The following is a 17,832-nucleotide window of genomic DNA, read 5'->3' on the forward strand; positions in this document are numbered from 1 at the left end:
TGGAGAACAATTCACTAATCTGAATTACTACCTAATCAATTATCTCAACCAACCCATGCTTTATTTTTATTCTTAAGAGGTCTAATTCAAGAATAGAATAGTATAAAGAACACAAAATACCGAAATCAAATTGATTATATTCTTCGCAGCCAAAGATGGAGAAGCTCTATAAAGTCAGCAAAAACAAAACTGGGAGCTGACTGTGGCTCAGATCATGAACTCCTTATTGCCAAATTCAGACTTAAATTGAAGAAAGTAGGGAAAACCACTAAACCATTCAGGTATGACCTAAAAATCAAACCCCTTATGATTATACAGTGAAAGTAAGAAATAGATTCAAGGGATTAGATCTGACAGAGAGCCTGAAGAACTGTGGACGGAGGTTCCTGACACTGTACAGAACACAGGGATCAAGACCATCCCCAAAGAAAAGAAACGCAAAAAGGCCAAACGGCCGTCTGAGGAGGCCTTACAAACAGCTGTGAATGGAAGAGACATGAAAGGCAACGGAGGAAAGGAAAGATACACCATTTGAATGCAGAGTTCCGAAGAATAGCAAGGAGAGATAAGAAAGCCTTTCTCAGTGATTAATGCAAAGAAATAGAGGAAAGCAACAGAATGGGAAAGACTAGAGATCTCTTCAAGAAAATGAGAGATACCAAGGGAACTTTTCATGCAAAGATGGGCACAATAAAGGACAGAAATGGTATGGACCTAACAGAAGCAGGAGATACTAAGAAGAGGTGGCAAGAACAGTCAGAAGAACTATACAAAAACGTCTTCACGACCCAGATAATCATGATGGTGTGATCACTCACCTACAGCCAGACATCCTGGAATGTAAAGTCAAGTGGGCCTTAGGAAGCATCACTATGAACAAAGCTAGTAGAGGTGATGGAATTCCAGTTGAGCTGTTTCAGATCCTAAAAGATGATGCTATAAAAGTGCTACACTCAATATGCCAGCAAATTTGGAAAACTCAGCAGTGGCCACAGGACTGGAAAAAGGTCAGTTTTCATTCCAATCCCAAAGAAAGGCAATGCCAAAGAATGCTCAAACTACCACACAGTTGCACTCATCTCACACGCTAGCAAAGACTGAAGGTGGGAGGAGACGACAGAGGATGAGATGGCTGGATGGCATCACCGACTCAATGGGCATGAGTTTGAGTAAACTCCGGAAGTTGGTGACGGACAGGAAGGCCTGGGTGCTGCAGTCCATGGGGTCGCAAAGAATCGGACACGACTGAGCGACTGAAGTGAACTGAACAATTGCAAAGAATCGGACACAACGAAGTGAACTGAACAAACACTTGTTTTCTGTCATGGTGATCTAGAGTCCTAACCCTACCAGTCCCCCAGGGATATTTCTTAAGCCCTTATGAGTTTCAGTTTCCCCCTCTATAAAGTAGGAATAACAGTACCTATTTCATGAGATAGTTGTAAAGAATTAGACAGCAATTATCTGCTATACAGCAGATGCTAAAGAAATATCAGGTAATACATTCTCCTAAAATTTGTTGCAACAACAGAAACTGGAAGACTATTTTAACTAATATTATTATAAATTAAGCCATCCAAGGTGAACAAGTTTATTGCTACACTGCTAATATACACAGGAAAAATTGTTTTAAAAAATCCTAAAGGAAAAATGTACTCCAAAAATTCTGTTGCACTTGATAATCTAATGATGATGTTATTTTTGGGGTATAATGTCCATAACTAAGAACTTAGTGGTTTGAAACGTACCTCCCTCCCCACCCCACCCCGCTAGTAATTACTACTTCCGAAATAGAGGAAACCTTCCAATTCAACCCCAGGGCAATATCAGATTCTCAACAAATCTCGAGTTGTAAAAACACATAGATGTAAAGTAGTTTGAATTCGAGGCAATTAGAATTCAGGCAAGCAGGCAAGTAGAATTCGAGGCAAAAGGCTATGTCCTGCCCCTTTTCCCAACATCAGAGTTAACTAATATCACAAACGTTCCTCAGTTTTACCAATCTATAATTTTAGTTATCATTTCCTTCTTTCTCTACATCATCAGTAAGTCCTATCTCTTCCCTCTCCAAAACTTCTCTCCAACATATCCCCCCCTTTCATTTTTCACTCCCAAAATTCAGGTCTCAGTAGTGTTCACAGATGAATTTCTAAAGCAATTCTTAACAGGCCGCCTTTCTAACAATCTACATGATGAAAGTGAAGGTCGCTCAACTGTGTCTGACTCTTTTCCACCCCAAGGACTGTATAGTCCATTGAATTCTCCAAGACAGAATACTGGAGTGGGTCGTCTTTCCCTTCTCAGGGGATCTTCCCAACTCAGGGATTGAACCCAGGTCTCCCACATTGCAGATGGATTCTTTACCAGCTGGGCCACAAGGGAAGCCACTCCTGATTAATCAGCCTACGATTCCAAGTTTATCAAGTCATGGTCATATTCAGAACTTTCAGTGATTCCCAAATGTTGGCAAGATCAAGTCCACATTCCTCAGTATAACTTTCAAGACTGTTCATAATCGGACCGAGCATTACCTCACTAATCTTATCTCCTCATGGTCCATAATCTAAACTCTATTATAGGATCAAACAATAAATATTACAAGTTTGTTCCAATCTCAGTATCTTGGCCTGGAAACCTATCCCCTTCCCTTCTGCCTATTCAAATCCTATCCATCCATCACTGTAAATGAAAGCCACTCAGTTGTGTCTGACTCTGCAATCTGGAATTCTCCAGACCAGAATACTAGAATGGGTGGCCTATCCCTTCTCCAGGGGAATCTTAATGACCCAGGAATCGAACCAGGGTCTCCTGCATTGCAGGAGGATTCTTTACCAACTGAGCTATCAGGGAAGCCCTTCCATCACTGTAAACTCCAGTCTAACTGCCTCCATGAAGCTCACTGACCACTTCAGCCCAGATTCATCTCAGTAAACTAAGACCTATCATTTTGATATGTCAGTAGCATAACAGACCTCCTAGAGCAGTGCTGTTGTACAATAGATCCAATGGCATTTTCACATATACATACACACACAAACCACCAAAGTAAACTTTTCATGAGGCTAAATTATTCAATATAAAAAAACTCCTTTCATCTGAGACGCCCTTTCATTTGTTTTAAAATGTTTCATCTACAAAATGGTGGTATTAGATGAGAAAATTGTTTTTCATTTTCATGTCCTTACTTGGAAAACAAAAACCTCTTTTGAAATATGACTGGTTTTATGAAACCCAAGCTCTGGAACCACAAGCCTACATCCCCCATTTTGGCATTTATATATGTTCCAAGACTTGCAGAACTATTTTAAAAACTACACACTGTCTCCCCAATGAGAATTTTAAATTCCTTAAGAACACAGGTTATATAATGCACTTCCTTTGTCTTTTTGTTTTCTCCACATTAATTAGGCCTGGATCAAATATAAAACCTGAACTATAAAATGAATAAAATTCACAAAATTCCTGGCTTTTACATTTGATGTTAAACTGACCAAAAATGTAACTGAAACCTGTGTTCTTTGTCTCCTCTCCATTCCTCTTCTCTAAAGGTTCTCTGCAGCCCTGTGGACTGCACCTACTTAGTGAACAACTACTATCTTCCAATATTTCTGCTCAGATCACACCCCTCTTACCTCTCTTTATAATCTGAAATTTTATCCCTGTTACCTTATTATTTCTCCTTGTTCCGTTAATTGCCTCACTACCCACCCATCTAGTTTTCCATCATACGACTATAAGATCCTTGGGATGGAGACTTTTTTTTTTGGCGGGGGGGCGGATGGAGACTTAAAAACAAAAGTCTAACATAATCACCAGTCCTCAAGTTCCTACCCCCCAAAAACTTAGCAAATGTTAAGAAGTACATAATTTTATCAAATTATATTAAAACCATCCCATGCTGCACTCCAGGACAGCTGTGGTAGAAAGCATTAAAATTGTTATTCCTGACATAAACTTACCAGAGTCCATTACATTATTACACAAACAGCCTAACTGCATTTGTTATATCTTCTATCTTCAATTAGCTTCTGTATATTCCATAACAGTCTTTCATGTTAAAGACATTTACTGTATCTTTAAGTTTATCAAGACCTAAAAATGGTATTCTTCCTATCCTCAGGAACGTAAGCCAAAGCTGACCTCATTTACTCAGGGAATAATGATCTTAAATGGACACAGTTCATAAAATCATCTCGTCTTCTGGTTTGAGCAATGTAATTTTCAAGAGCAAAGATGGAGTCAAAACCTAGCTTGGCATTCACCAGTTGACTTTGGGCAACCGAGCTCATATCTTAAGGATTTTTCATCTATTAAATGGGGATAATTAACAGTATCTACCCCCAAAGGGTTGTTAAGAGGAAGATTAAATAAAGATATAAAAAGCACTTAAGTACAGTGGCTGGAACATAGTCAATAAACACTAGGTTTCATTATTAGTCCTCAATAAGAAAGATTCCTTAGAAAAATTTTCAAGTATAAGACTTAAATGAGCTGATTCATTGATATTAGATATAAATCACTCAGATGGACTAAACCAGATAAATTATCCCAAGTAATTAGAAATAGACAGTGTATTTGAAATCTGTTTCAAGGTTTAAAGAGCCAAAAACTGCTTCTATTATCTGTTCAGCATTAAATTTTTCCAGTTAAATGCTTGAAACTGGATGAAAGTAGAGATTTTATGTTTAAAAACAGGAAAATGCTGTCATTTTTCTATTTGAACTCTTTAGCCTCTGCAGAAAGTCAATACAAATAATGCCTTGGTAAGTGGGAAAATACCTTTCACTTTTTTATTGTAAGTAATTTCAAATCTGTTCCCATATAGATTTGACTCTCAGCACACTAAAAATGTTCCTTTTCCCCTTTTCAAAAACTTTTAGTAAAAAAAAAAAAAAAAAGATTAATTTTTAAAAGGCTACAAATAAAACCATGTTGATATTAATATAAGATAATGCTTTCATTAGAGAGTTTCCACTCAATCATAATACAAGTTAAATAAGTTCATGTAATTATTGTTATCTTTAGAGGGTAAAAATGAGTACTGTTATACAAGTCATTTTGGGAAGCAAGTTTTGCTTTCAACAATGCCGCCAAGGCTCAAAACCTTTTTGAAACTTCTTTTCTGAGATTCTTAAAGACAAGCCTCATACACCAAAAATATCCTAGTCTCCACCTTGAGAATTACATCTAATTTATGACCAACATAATGTTGATTACTCACTTCATTCACCAGACTTATCCCCAAAAATTAAGTATAATTCCCCCAAATGAAGACTTAACAGGATTAAGAACATGAAATATGTTCTATAGATAAGTTCAAAAGAAGCACACCAAATATTTCAGTTTGGAAATCTCATTAAAATAAATATATAACTATTCATTTTGGAAACTGTTTTTAAAAAGCAGTCATATTCCCTTACACATACCCTTTACAGGGACTTCCTGGTGGTCCAGTGGCTGAGACTCCATGCTCCCAATGGAGAGATCAATCCCTGATCAGGGAACTAGATCCCACATGCCACAACTAATACCCAGTGCAGCCAAACAAATAAATAAAAATCTTTTAAAAAACTACATAGTAACAAAACTAGAAATCTGAATGAGTACTGGATCTATGTAAAGCAAGAAAATAGTACTGTGGATAATGACTAAAGTTGTTCAATTTGAACCATTAAACTCCATGCTTCCGTATTTGCTCCCCCCTTGAGTGCCTCTGAAGGAACAACATTTAATAAGGTTATTAATATCCATTTCTCTTGAAAATTTAATTTGATTCACACCAGTTTGGGTAAACTGCGTGCTTGTTAAGTTGCCTCAGTGGTGTCTGACTCTTTGTGACCCTATGGACTGTAGCCCACCAGGCTCCTCTGTCCATGGAATTCTCCAGGCAAGAATACTGGAGTGGGTTGCCATTCCCTTCTCCAGGGGATTTTCCCAACCCAAGGATCAAACTCAGGTCTCCTGCACTGCAGGCAGATTCTTTACCATCTTAGCCACCAGAGACCCACCCTAACATTATGATCTAACTGTTTTTATCCATTTGTTTTGTTTAGTCACTAAGTCTGTGTTCAACTCTTTTGCAACCCCATGGACTGCAAGTCCACCAGGATCCTCTATCCATTGGATTTTCCCAGGCAAGAATTCTGGAGTGGGTTGCTATTTCCTTCTCCAGGGATCTTCTCAACCCACAGGTCTGGATCAAACCCGTGTCTCCTGCATTGGCAGGTGGATTCTTTACCATTGAGCCACCAGGAAAGACTTTTATATGTTGAATTATTTAATCCTCACAACCACTCTCACCATCTTAAAAATGGGGAAATGAAGGCTTTCTCAGGCTACAGAACTGGAATCATAGAGTTTTACATAATCTTACTTATAAGGTAAGGTGCTATTTAACCAAAATAGTCACAAGTATGAAAATAAAGCACAAATGAATAATCTGTCAAAGAATCAGAAAACAATAAACCACATTAATAAAGCTTTATTTGAATAAAATCTAATGATTCAGAAATGTACTCCAAGATCTCATGATGCTTAGAAGCCAACATTACAAACAATTCTACAGTGAATGTGTAAAGTGTAGGCGATTAGTTTGAATATATACAAACTTTGTAATATATTCTGAAAATTATTTTTTGTAATGAATTCACCACAGCTTATCATTTGCTTCCTTACACTTCAAAAGAAAGTTCTGATTACTGAAGTTTACTAGTGTTTTGAAGTATGGATAAATGTAAATGCATTCCACCTATACTTATTATCTTTACACCTAATTGGAGTAAAAGCTAAAAAGCAATAGACTGATTTCATAAAATATTATTAAATTGCTAAAGAATAATGTAACAATAAGAAGATTATGAAAGTTTAAAAAATCACTCCAATGTCTCAGAAATTTCCTAAATATCTGTCCAATAATTCCATAAAAACAATTATTAAGTTACCCTATAATCTTCTGATATAGTTCCATCAGAAAACTCAAATGATCACTGCTTTAGAACACATAGTATCAAAAATTCCCGAGCGATCCAGTGGTTTTGGACTGTGTTTTCACTGCTGAGGGCCCAAGCTCAATCCCGAGTCAATCCCCGAAAGTCACACAGCCAGCCGAAAAAGAAGAAAAGAAATTTAGAATACATAGGTATCTCTTAAAAAACAGATTTATATTTATCACTCAATTGTGTTACACTTATATTAAGTTAAACTCTCCCAGTTACTACTAATTCAAATTTGCACTTAAACTGGCTTAAAGTAAATATGTAGGAAATTCATATATACATTCTTCCTTTTTTCTTTTTTTTTTTTTTTTGGCCACACCAGGAAGCATGTGGGATCCCCTTGAATTGGAAGTATCTTAACCGCTGGACCAACAAGGAAGTCCCACATTTTCCTACCTTTAATAAAAAAGAATAACTACTGAGAGAGCTTATTGGCAAGTCAAAGAAGGTGGCTTTAAACAGACTTAAGTGGCTTAAATTTTTCTTTGTTGATATCAAAATAAAATATTATTCAACAAAGTAATTCAAATGAGGTACTACCCAGTATCTCATTTCAGTTAAGAGCTCAATCTGAGCATTAGACAAACACTTGATTAAGGGTCATTCCAAAAAGAAACTGTACATAGTCCTTTGCCAGTGACAGATTCCAAAGTAGCTGCACCAGGAATGGACTCCTGTACCTTCTCACCTGAAGCAACTGGGGCATCTCAGCCTTTGGATTAGAGAAAATATTAAGCAGAATTCTCATTAAAATGTTAATAAGCCTAAGAAATTAAACTGTTACCTATACATAAGCATCATTATGATCAATCACCTGAAACTCTACTGAGGGTCTAGTATGTGCAAAACTCAGTGAAAGGAATTGAGGTGAGTACCAGTGAAGACAAACGCTCCCCCCCCAAAAAAAAGACAAACCCAGCTTCTAATCAAGAACCTTCTGATCAAATTAATTAATGAAGATACGAGCTAATCAAATTAACCAAGAACACGAAGGGTACGAGCATTACAAGCCGCAAGATTTTTGAGAAAGTAAGAAGCTTCTGACCTGACTAAGGAAATACAAGCTAGTGTGACTTAACCAAGAACTTGAGGAGTATCAGCAATAAATGTCAAAATTTTAGAGAAGAAACACTACTGCAAAGTCAGGACAGACTTCAAAGATGGGGAACTGAGCTGAGCCCTGAAGGGTGGAAAAAATGAAATTAAACAGCAAAAAAGAAAAGGACAAAAGATAGTGGAAATAAAGGTGCTAAATTGTGAATATGGTCATTAAATATTTATTAAATACCTACTACATGTCAGTCACTGTGTTATGTACTAGGTGAACAAAGCAGATGAGTTTCCTGCCCCTGTGAAGTCTACTGGGGAAGACAGATAATAATCAGGCAGGCAGATATACCATTATAATTGTAACAGGTGTTATAAAGAGAAGCAACAGACGCCAGTAACAGGGAATAACGGGAAAGGACTAGCAAGATAAGATGATGAAGAAAAGTATCTCTGAATCATAAGCTGAGGCTAGAAGGAGGCAGCCAGGCAAAGAGCAGGGGAGAGAGTGTTCGAAAAAGAAAGAGCCACATGTACAAAGGCCCTGAGACAGGAAAGAACTTGGGTTTAAAAATAAGTAAGCAGCTAGTGGGACAGAAGCATAACAGTACCATGAAACTAACATAAGATGAAGTGGTACCCAGGGGCCAGGTTATACAAACCATTACAGGCCAAGACAGAGTTCAAATTTGGATTTTAAGTCTCAAAGAAAGTTAAATCCATTGAAAGTTTCTGCAGGACTTCTCTTGTATGCCAGCGGTTAAGAATGCGCCAACCAATACAGGGGACATGGGTTCGACCCCTGGTCCAGGAAGATTTCACATGCTGAGGGGCAACTAAGCCTGCTCCCCACAACTACTGAGCCCACCTACCACAACTACTGAAGCCCAGGTGCTCTGGGGCCTGCGGTCTGCAACAAGAGAAACCACTGCAATGAGAAGCCCACACACCAAACTAGAGAGTAACCCCCGCTCACCCTAACTACAGAAAGCCCTTGAGCACAATGAAGACCCAGAACAGCCAAATAAATAAATAAAAGTTTCTACATACTCACATACTGCTGAATAAGAGGAGGCAGACCCAAAAGGGTATATGCTATATGATTCCATTTTTACAAAAGTACAAAAACTGATCTAAAAGAAGTCAGGATGGTGATTATGCTGGGTGGGTGGAAGGGCAGCAAGAACCTGAAGGGAACTCAACAGGGGCTTCTTCTAGGTCCTGGTAACATTGTTTCTTGATCTGGGAGCTGGTTAGATGAGTACATTCAGTTTGTGAAAAAATCATCAAGTTGTACTGGTAAATGTACTTTCCTACATATAAATACTACATACTCCAATTAAAACATGTAATAATGTTTCAATTTTGAGGGGAAGTTTTTAGTAACATGTTTTTAAAATATTACTCTGTCCAGATAAAATGGCAACAGAGGAGCACATGCAAATATGGAAGGACTTGATTGACAGATTAACCTGGTAGAAGTTTTCAGATACATATAATATAGGGGAAAGGGTAAGTCAAGCAACCAGTGAATACAAAGTACCATGTTTATAAAGAATAAAAGTTAGGTCTAGAAAGGGAGTTATGCAATAAAAGATAAGCTATAAAGTCCTTAGAATGTAAGGAGGTACCTCTAGAAATTAAAAAAGGAATAGACGAAAGCAGCAATGCCTAAAAAGTTTAGCAATGCTTGTTATCTTTTAACTTATTTTTTATATGGTATTTTCAAGCACTTCCCTTCCTGTCCCAACTCCAAAACAACAGTGTGATGAAACAGAAAGATTCTAAACTTGAGCATCAATCAAATCTGAGCTGAAATCAAGTCTGCCCCTCGCCAGCTCTGGCAGTAACTGCTCTGAGCTCAGCTCCCTCATGTACAAAGAGGATAATGACTACCTCATAGTTATTGTTTTCTATCACCACCTAAAATGTTGAGTTGGTAGACTGGTATTTTAATTTATAATTTCCTAATGGTATATGGCTGAGTGACTAAGCAGCAGCCGCAATGGTACATGGAGGGTCGAATGGGTTTCCATCCTCAAGATTCACAGGTGGGAGAAGAGGATTATATAAGAGTCAACATACAGAAACAGCACGGATAAGGAAAAACAAGAGAGGAACTTCCCTAGCGGTCCAGTGGTTAAGACTCTGCACTTCCGCTGCAGGGGGCACAGGTTCAATCCCTGGTTGGGGAACTAACATCCTGAATGCCATGCGGGCGGGCGGGGGGGGCGGCGCAGAATACAAGGGGTCGAAGATAAACAAGTGGCTTCTAGCAGTTCGGATAAAGTGGTTTCAAGCATTTTCTAAGACAGAGACTTATGCTAAAGCAGACTGGGGACAGGTGCAGTGACTTGAGAAATTAAGAGAAGGAAAAGACAATATACGTTTCCCCAGCAAGATGGAATTCCTACCTAATGTATTCCCTTTGTGGAATATTAGCTAAAACAAGTTAGAGATTAACACTAAGAATATTCTATCACAGGTGGAAGGGCAAGGCCTTTAATCATTTTATGGCATCCCCACCCTTCAGAATTATTTGAACAACCATAATGTGTAAAGTACTCCTTAAGTATAGCCAAAGATGTTAAGTTTCATATTTCAAGAGCTACCATTTCAAAAAAGATACAAAAATCAAAGTTCAAGTTTTTAACAAATTTTCAGGTAATTTTTATTTTCCCCACAGTGTACCCCCATCCTAAAAAGTAATGAAAACCTGGTTGCTCATGAATTTATCTTTCTGCTGATCTGATAAGTGTCCCCATCTCTACCTCTCACTCTTCTCATGCACCTCACCATTAAACACCTATAGTTCCCGCTGCTTCCTACAAAGTTGGCACGCTGACTCACTAGGATTCACTCTGATCTCACCAGTATTGATTCTAAACATAGAAACTTCACAGCATTCCCAACTGATCACTTTGCTAACCAATAGCTAAGAGATAACACATGGTTTAAACAAACAAAGGCGGTCGTGGTGATTACACAACTGTATGTGTTTATCAAAGCTCATTAAACTGTACATTTCAAACTGGTGAATCTTATCATATGTAAATTACACCTCAATAAAGCTGATTTTTTTTTTTACAAGAGAATGCATGCATTCATTCATCCAGCAAATATTTACTGAGCATCTATTGTGCATCAAAGTTTATATCACATCTTTCAGCTTGACTATCTGGGTCCTATCTGTATGTAATGTGTATGCTCTACTCATAAACTAATACTGTCCTCAAAAGCCATGTTCCACGAAAATAGCTCCATTTCTGATTATGAATGTCACCTTAATGATGGCCTCTACAGCAGAAGGACCATTAGCTATCCATCATCTTCCATCACATCAATGAAATCTATGCTCTTTATTTTAATACAAACCCTTCCATCACAAGAAAAAAATTAAGCACCTACTGTATATATCACCACCACACCCTTATGTTTATCTTTCTATCAAAAAAAAAAGAAAGAAATATATCAAAACTTACTGACAACATTGCCAGAAGACAGTATTATCAGGGAATAGGCTTAATTGACTCATTCTAGGATCCATGGTGACACCATAGCTGACTCAAAGGCCTAGAAACTAGGCCTCCTGGATCCCAACTCAATACGCACAGTGGACCTTAGAAACAAACTTGGGTTCGAATTCCAGCTCCACTTCTTACTAGCTATATGCATACACTTAGCAAAGTCAACTTCAGTTTGCTCATCTGTGAAACAGGGATGCCAACTACCATCTCACAGCATTGTTGTGAAGACTATACGAGACCAATACCACCCAGTACAATTACTGGGCATGACATGATTAGTTCCCTTTCTTGGTCTTCAATTATTTAAGAGTAAGAAAATATCTATTAGTCAAAGTTAATTCACAATTCCTATTTTCTGCCTTGTTCATACTCCACATCAACTTCCTTCCCATCCCAGTTCTTCAAACTTCAGTTACTATGTTTAGAAGTGACTTAATTTTAGAAACCTGGAAAATTCTTCTGAGTAAATTGAGCAAAACCTTCATCTGCCCCAAGGGGAATTCTGAGCAAAATAATTATTTCTAACAAGAAAAGAATTTTTTCTATGGAGGTTATTCATTTTAACCACATGAATGCCACCAAGGCTGCACACAAAGTAACAGAAAACCATCTGGAACATACTGTACAGATCCTCCGAAGGGAAACAGCCCCCTAAAATCCAAACACCTCCCTCCCTAGTCTTAGGTAGTAAAATCTTAACAGGCGATCTGAATTCCCCCAGCTCTGACACCAGTCCAACTCCTTAGGCCAGAAGTGCAGCAGTCTGTAAAATGCCCTGAACAAACCCCACCTCTCGAAATATCCCCAAAAGGCAGGGAGGTCCAGAGAGTATTTTCTCCTTCATCGACAGATAAAGCACTAGAGGCACAATTCCTTTCATTCAAGGTCATTCAAGTCAGTGGAGGTGCGACGGGGAATCTGCAGTCTCTCTGGCTTTCTGGAGATCACACTGCAGGGATTTTTTTTCCTTTTTTTTTTTTTGGAAGCGGGTGGGGGGACTGCCTATTCTCTTCCCCTCTCCCACCCTTCAAGTGTGAGCACTGGTCTCGGCATTTCCGAAACAAGCCACAACAAGCTCTGCAGCGTAAGGAAAGGGGCTGACGCGATGAAGAAACAGATGCTCCAAAGCAAGATGGTCTTTCTCGGCTCGCAGAGCCTCCTCCAGGGTTATTAACAGAAACCGCAGGCACCCCAGGGAGTTCTGTACTCCCGGCTCCTAACACCCCCAGCCCGGCCGCCCCGGGGACGCCGAGCTTCCTTCAGCAGCCTTCGCCGCCCGAGGCCACCGGCCCCAGAAACCGCACTTCATTCCTGCGCTCCGGGAAGCCATGGCTCCTTCCCCGCCCCGCGCGGGGCTGGGGGGTGCAGTGCGGAGAGGCGGGCCGCGCGCTCTGCGGAAAGTTCACCGCGGCGGCCGGCCGGCGGGCGGGCGGGCTAGGGGCGGCCCCGGCCCCGCTCGCCCGCGTTCCCCAGCAGATTCCACCATTAATTAGTCCTGAGGACTGTCTACTGGCAACTTAAACAAAGCGAATGCCTCGAATTCCTTCCCGGCCCAGCGGTCTGGCCGCGAGAGCACCATCGGGCCGGGGCGCGCGGGGCGGGCGCTGCGGGCCGACCGACGGCTGCGGCGGAGCCCTTCCCTCGCGCGGTCCGCGCCCCCGCCCCCGCCGCCGGGCCCCGCAGCCCTGCCCGCAAGCCGGCCCGCGCGCTCCCAAATCTCTCCTCCTCCTCTCCTCCTCCTCCTCCTCGGGAGCTCTCGGGCTCTTCCTGTAAGATCACTTCCTTCCTCCCCGGGTGCCCGCGGGCCCCGCGCAGCCCCCCTCCCCGGCGGTCCCGGCTCCCCCCCACACCCCGCCCGGCCAAGCCGCTCCCCGCCCCCCACCGGGCCCCCGCGCCCCGCGCGTCTCCCCACCACCACCACCACCCCCCCACAACTCCCAAACTCGACCCCAAAACTCCTCCTCTGCCCCCTCAAACACGTTCCCCTCAGTTCTTGGCCCCAAACATTTTTTTTTCTACCTCAGATTCTCGCTCTCCCACCAAGAAGTCTCTCAGAACCTTCCCTGCCCCCCCACCACCCACCCTCCAAAGGAAAAAAAAGAAAAAAAATCTCTCAACTCTAAAAGAATTCTCAAGGTCTCGCTCCAGAGATGTCCCCTTCGGAGCTCTTTCTCCGAAATGCCGCTCAAACTCTACCCCCCACTTCAACTCCACACACCTCACCCCCGCCCGCCCTCGCCGGGGTGCGCCCGCCGGTTCTGCTGGGTCACCCCTGGGTGCCCCGACCCCCTTTGGCGGAGCAGGCCGCCCCCTCCGAGCGCTCTCCTCTCTCTGCCCGGCCGCCCGGCCTCCCGCGCCGCCCTCCCGCCACTTCCCCGCGGACTCCTCACCTCAGCGGCTCTGGCCCGCGCTCCCGCCCGCCACGGGCTCCGGCGCTCAGCTCTCCACAGCCGGCGCCTCCTCCGGCTCCCGGGACTGACAATGAGGGGCGGGACTATCTGGTGACGTCAAGGTCCTAAAAGGCGTGGTTTTGTTTAGGGGCGGGGCTAATCGATGGTCCCGCCCCCTTCATCTTGCCTTTTCCCCGTCTCTAGGACTTGAACTATTCCAAGTTTTTACCGCCGGTCTAGCTAGAGTACCCAGCGCCTGTGCTAGGCGCGGTGGCAAATCGAAATGGAAGACAAGACCAGTTTTCAAGAGGGGCATTCTCAGGGGATTGTGGGATTAAATGAGATAATCCATATAAAGGTATTTAGCCCAGGGCCTGGTATGGAGTAATCTCTCAACAAACACTATTTCTATTACTCAGCAAAATGTAGAAAAGGAACTCAGCTTGAACTCAGAAGGCATGGTGGGTTCCAGTCCCCACCTCCGCTATTAATTCCTTGTGTGATCCTAGGAAAGTCCTTTGCTATCTACATTCCCTCCTGTTGCCTTTAAAATGGGAGGGGGCCATGACCAGATGGTCTCAAAGAGCCCTCCAATAATACTGTGACATTTACCTGTGGAACTATACTATGTGCAAAGCACCTTGGGGGCCCAGAGAAGTGGGGAGGGGGCCTTTGAAGGGAGTCCAAGACCCAGCCCCAGCATGGTACAGGACAGAGCTCTAGACGCTCTCCTGGCTGGTGCCCTCCCACGTACTGGCGTAGAGTTGCGTTCACAAGCCGGGACACAGATGCACCGAGGCCCGCTTCCTCTCTGATTGCAGCAGCATAGCTCGTCTCTTGAGACATCACTTGTGTAAGCTCCTTATTGTCTATGGAATAAAGGCCAAATGTCTGGCCTGGTCTGATCTCTTCCTACCTTTACACACACACACACACACACACACACACACACACGCAGAGTTTATCCAAACTTCCCCTAGCACACCCACTGCTTTCCCACATCTGCCCATTGCTCATGCTCTGCCCTTACTGTCTCATCTCAGTTTACAACTCCTCCTAGTTTCCCCCAGCCAGAAGCTGACTCTCCCTTCCCTGCATGGCATTGTGTTAACTCTCATGTAGGCACAAACATTTTAACTTGTGTCAAACTGACCTCCCCTTTGTTTCTTAGCACTTCCTCACTTCCTTGAGGTCAGAACCCACACATAAGTTTGTGGAGCTCAGCTTCTGATGCCAGAAAACCTTGTGATGATATATCCATGTTCTGGCCCATACTAGCTCTCTTTGAAACTCATTCTCCTCATCTGTCAAATGGGCATATTAAGACAGTCATTGTGGTGTTTGTTTTAAAATCAGAGAAGACACTGTGTGGAAAGCACCAAAAGCAGTGCTCCACAAATGATGTAGCTGCCATTCCTATTTATTTTTGTTGTTATTATTATTATTATCAGCAATACTGTTTCTAGTTCCTAACACCAGATAGCATCCCTAGTGATGATACACCCAATCATTTCATAGTGGGAGACTCTAAGGGGCTGAGAGAGAAAGAGACTCTCTGAGAGGGACCCTGCACAGCATGGCCATTGGGATAGGAACTCCAGTTTCTAGACCCCAGGTGGATTCTGCAGAGTCACAGCTGATACGCTGGAGTGTCTCTGTCACTCAGCACCCGTCCAGGTTGGGGACACCTTCGAGTTCTCATCTTTGGCAGCAGAGCTGACCCGGTTCTCCCTCGTGCCTCTCTCCTCTCATTTTCCTTACAGAGAGATGGATCTGTGTTAAACTGCCCTTGACACCCCCACAGTCTTCTAGCAGAGCTGTAGCAAGGCACTGGGCGTTTCCAGAGTGCTGGCCTGTGGGAAAAGGGAAAAGGCTTTGGGGTTCTGATTAATTTCCTGCGAGGCTGACAGGCAAATGGCTGTTCTGAATTGCCTGGGCTGGTCCTCAAGGGCTCCTAACAAATTGCAGCTTATTTTTAGAATAAGAGATTCAAAAATGCCACTTCCCTTGAAAGGAAGGCACAGCCACGGGATTGCTGCCGGCAAAGAATGGGCCTTGACTGAGTCCCTCTTATGTGCTGAGTCCAAGCATTGCAGACACTGGGAAGTGAGAACCCAGGACATACAGGGGAGGTTCTGAAGATAGAACTTTCTCTCCAGGACCCATGACCCCATCAGCCACTTATTCATTCATTTAAGCAAAAGCCTTGTCACAGGACAGATAGGATTCAAATCTCAATTCCACCACTTACCAGTTGTGTGACCTTGGGCTTTCAAGGGTCTGCACCTCAGTTTCTGGTCTGAAGAATGTGAGTAATAACAGTACCTATTTCATACAGTGGCACAGGGGCTGTGAGGATCAAATGGTATAACGTGTGAAAGAGCTGTGTCCAGCGGCTGGCATCTAGTTCATGTCAGGATATGGTGGCTACTGTTACCATTCCAGCAGGACCTCCCGGTAAGGCCTCTCATGTGCTGGCATGTGGAGTGGAAGTAACAGTCCTGACCATGAGAAGCTCATTTGGTAAAAGGAATGGAGGAGATTTTCAGGAATAACCAAGAGAAGGTGTCTACCGGATATTGTTAAACAAACAAAAATTGCAGAATTATCAGGTGTAGTAGCATCTCATAATTATATACTTAGTATATGCACTAAAAATGGAGAATACTGGGGACTTCTTTGGTGGTCCAAAGAATCTGCCCTTCAATGCAGGCAACACAGGTTCAATCCCTGGTCGAGAACTAAAATCTCGCATGTTGAGTAGCAATGAAGCCCACGTACCACAACTACTGAAGCCTGTGGACCACAGCTAGAGAGTCTGTGTGTGGCAAAGAAGGGCTGTAGTACCACAGCTGGGACTTGACACAGCCAAAGAAGAAAGAAAGAAAATTTTTAATGGAGAATATAGAAAACTAAATAAGAAATCTTCACCTTTTCTCCTTCCTTTTTGCTTTGCTTTCTTTGTGTCTGTGCCTGTGTGTATATATAGCAGGAATTTTCAAAAAAAGACTCCACTGAATGCTAAGAGAGAGGAAAAAGGATGAAGACATAGCTACAAGGTGTATCCAGCAACGGACATCTGGGCCAACTCTTCATAAGCTGTAGAAAATTCTACAGGTTCCATCTCATTCTTCTTGGCATTCCAAGGAAAGCCCCTGCCCAGACAATTCTCACCTTCTCCATCTCCCCAGCCTTTAGCTGCAGTTGAACTTTTCAGTGGTATAGTCAGAGGCAGGACTCTGAACAGAACTCCCAGGAACCATGGCAAGGCCAGGAGGAGAGACCTTTACGCAGGAAGAATTTTTTTTTTTCTCCCTGTCCTATGCCCAATTCCCACCTCCCAAGGAAAAACAATCTGTCAGCATCTTATACCCACAGTGCCTAAACCTGACTGCAGTCTAATTCTCTCATTATATATTTCTGTAATTTAAGTTTTTTACAAGGAGGACATATTACTTGGTCATCAGAAGAGCGGCAGTAAGGATGCAGGTAAAAAAGAAAGCTAACCAAGCCCAAGGTGGTTCCCTTTTGTTGATTTGCAATCAATAAATTAGAACAATGTGGTTGCGGCCAGTGCTTAAGTCTCACAGGATCAGAGAAAGTGAGAGCGGGAAGGGAGAAAATCACCCTCAGTTTCTCCTACCACCCCTCAAATGTCACGCTTTTAAGTCTCCTCACATTTCAGACCATGCATCAACACATGTATTTCATTCATCCACTCAACAAACACCTATGGATCCTCTGCTATAAACCAAGCACCATACAGGTTATGAAGGTCATTATTCCCACCTTGCAGATTAGAAAAACAAGGCTCAAGGAAGTAAAGTAACTTGCCCAAAGTCTCACATCTAGAGGAATCTAAAGGAAGACCTT

General features: G+C 42.3%; 1 protein-coding gene across 11 annotated transcripts in view; it reads right to left on the reverse strand.

The window, feature by feature from the left end:
• Positions 1 to 17,832, reverse strand: part of LUZP1 (leucine zipper protein 1) — a 96,939-nt gene that overhangs the window by 77,028 nt on the left and 2,079 nt on the right. For 9 of the 11 annotated variants that reach the window (XM_043909182.1, XM_043909181.1, XM_043909180.1 and 6 more), the window contains one exon: positions 13,960 to 14,084. The exons of the other annotated variants lie outside the window; for them this stretch is intronic. The gene's annotated coding sequence lies outside the window, so the exon portion shown is untranslated. Of the gene's footprint in view, positions 1 to 13,959; positions 14,085 to 17,832 lie in introns of those variants that run through there. 11 annotated transcript variants of the gene reach the window in all.

Source organism: Cervus elaphus, chromosome 8 (genome assembly GCF_910594005.1).
Source record: "Cervus elaphus chromosome 8, mCerEla1.1, whole genome shotgun sequence".
NCBI lineage: Eukaryota > Metazoa > Chordata > Mammalia > Artiodactyla > Cervidae > Cervus > Cervus elaphus.